Genomic DNA, 2,589 nt, shown 5'->3' with positions numbered 1-2,589 from the left:
GCGCAGGCTCAAGCTCTGGCTCAAGCCCAAGCGCAGGTCCAGGCCCAGGCTCAGGCCCAAGCTCAGGCCCAGGCCCAAGCTCAGGCCTTAGCCCAGGCGCAGGCTCTGGCTCAGGTTCCACTCGCCATGCCTCTCTCGATGCAAGGCCTGCCGCTGCAGCCGCAGCAGTCGATCCTCGCCCACCAGCTCATGACCCCCATGGGCTCTATGGGAATGGGCTCCGTCGCGATGGGTGGCGTGGGTGTGGGAATGACGTCGGCCGGCGTCGGCCTCAACGTCGGCCTCAACGTCGGCCAGGGGGTCGGGGTGGGCGTCGGCATGGGGCTGGTGCCGTCGTAGTGGTCGCCGTGGGGGAGCCTTGTGGGACTGGAGCTCTTGGCACGCAAGTAATGCTTGACCACCTGGGTCAAAACTTACCTCTAACCCTCGGGGAACTTCTGGTTTTGTTTGTTGAAGTGTCCTGAGGGTGGGATCAAGTATTGAATTGTTGCAATGAAAAGGAAAGAAATTTAAATGTTTTGTGTGTTTGTCTCACTGTCATAGCTGTCTTGTGCTCAAATGTAAAAGGGGAAAATATTAATAACCGTGCACATTGTCCAGTTCCTCTGTAGCTCCTACGGCACTAATCGCCATAATTTCTGTGATGATAAGGGTTGGGGATGATTTGAGGCGATTCCTGTGTATTGGAGTTTAACGCACTGTATTGTCTTGTGTCAATTTTTCTTCGGGTTTTGCACAATGTATGTTAGTCATGGACACTGTTTGCCCTTGTGAAAGTCAATAGATATGTTTTCTTTATTTTATTTCTCTATTGTGCAAGTTTTTGAAAGTTTGTTTTTGTTTATGGAACAGTTGATGTGGGGTAGTTATTGTAAAGGGCTAGACTATAATGTTTGATTGATTCAACGTGTATTTAATTGTTGATGTTCTTTTAAATCTTTATTCAAAGTCAATAAGCAATAATCCATTGTGTGTTATATTTATGGATGCACAAATATCTGCTAAAGAGCAGCAAACATAAAGTAATAGATTTATATTTATAATGAAAGGTGCTGTGTACGTGGAAATTTCCTGTATTTTAGTTTTCGATTTATGTTGTTTTTCAGGGGTACAGAAATGTTAAACAGAGGCAGCGGTGGTTGATGATGTTTGTTTAAAATACCCAAGTTACAGTCATGTGGAACAACCCCCGTGTCTGTGAGACACGAGAGAAATTCTGTGCCCCCTTGTCCGTGTATAGACACTGGGACCTAAGTGGAGTGACGCAATGTAACCAGCATTGTTATTTAGACTTAATAAACATGTGATTTTGTGTGAAAGCTCACTTGCCACGTTCTCTCAACCTGATGACCATTCCCCCTTGGCATCGCCGTCGACTAAAACATACCCCCTACGGAGTTTCTCCCCACGGAGTATCGCCGCGTCCCGATGGCCAAGTAGTGCTGCCACCTGACGGCGGGGGCTGCTGCAGGGCGGTGCCGCCGGGCCGGCCGGCCGGCCAGCCTGGAGGGAAGGACGGGGCGGGCGCTTCATGCCGCAGGTCCGAGATATTGTCCCACGCGAATGCCGCAGGTCCGACCAACACAAACATTGCGCGGCGTGCCTCATGTGTGCCCCCCCCCCCCCCCTCACCCCACCCGCGCGCACACGGGGTGGAAAGGAAAAATGGTTGCCGCAGAGCGAAAGAAAATGGCGAGAGAGAAGACGAAGGAGGAGGAGCAGAGCGTTATCTCCTTTTCCACTCGGCTAGGTCCGACCCGAACGCTGTGAACGGTACGCAGCCTCAATGGTCACATGATTGACCTATTCTCCCCTCGGTCGCGTCCCGCCTCGCTCGCGCCGCCGCCGCCGCCTTGCCTCCCGTTTTTCTCGTCTCGCCGTCGTCCTACCTCTAGAACCCCCTCTCCCTCCCCCTCCCTCCTTACCCCGCGGCCACCACCGCCCCATTTCTCTTGGACCCTCGCGTCCTTTTCTTTGCTATTATCATTGCCTTTCCTTTCTCGCACCCCTTTCCCCCCTCCCCTCACATCCCTTTCATACCCCCCGGCGCAATACGGAGAGAGAGAGAGAGGGTTATTGCGTTATTGATTGCGTTATTTTAACGTCAAGTGTGCGCCCGCACATGTGTGTGTGGGTGTGTGTGAAGGGGCGTTCAAAATGGAACGGAACAGAGCAGAGCACATCCGAGCGGCTGCCTTCGAGCCTTGCCTCGCCTCGCCTCGCCTCTCGCCTGCTGCTCGCCTCCATACGGCCAGCAGCGTGGCCTGCTTCGCCTTGACCCGGGTGCTAAGAGCATGTAGCCAGATGCCCCAGCAACCCGCCCTAGCCTAGCCCGCCGCCGCCCGGCGCCCGGGTGGCAACCGAGAAGATAAGTTGACTCGAGAAGATGAGAAGTGCTTAGCGAACGTCTATAGTCTTCCTCATAGCAGCTACGGTGGTGGCGGCGGCGGGGCTGCGAGCAGGGAGTGGGGCCCAAGCGCAGGCGCAAGTTCATGCTCAAGCCCTTGCTCAGGCCCAAGCGCAAGCGCAAGCTCAGGCTCAGGCCCTGGCCCAGGCGCAAGCGCAGGCTCAAGCTCTGGCTCAAGCCCA

The 2,589-nt window shown here is 54.3% G+C and overlaps 1 protein-coding gene across 1 annotated transcript in view; it reads left to right on the top strand.

Moving 5' to 3' along the window:
* Positions 1-2,589, top strand: part of LOC113213586 (mitogen-activated protein kinase kinase kinase 1) — a 22,293-nt gene that overhangs the window by 11,868 nt on the left and 7,836 nt on the right. The gene's annotated exons all lie outside the window — the stretch shown is intronic.

Source organism: Frankliniella occidentalis, unplaced genomic scaffold (genome assembly GCF_000697945.3).
Source record: "Frankliniella occidentalis isolate FOCC.00 unplaced genomic scaffold, Focc_3.1 Scaffold73, whole genome shotgun sequence".
Classification (NCBI taxonomy): Eukaryota; Metazoa; Arthropoda; class Insecta; order Thysanoptera; family Thripidae; genus Frankliniella; species Frankliniella occidentalis.
This window is presented reverse-complemented; position numbering and strand designations above follow the sequence as displayed.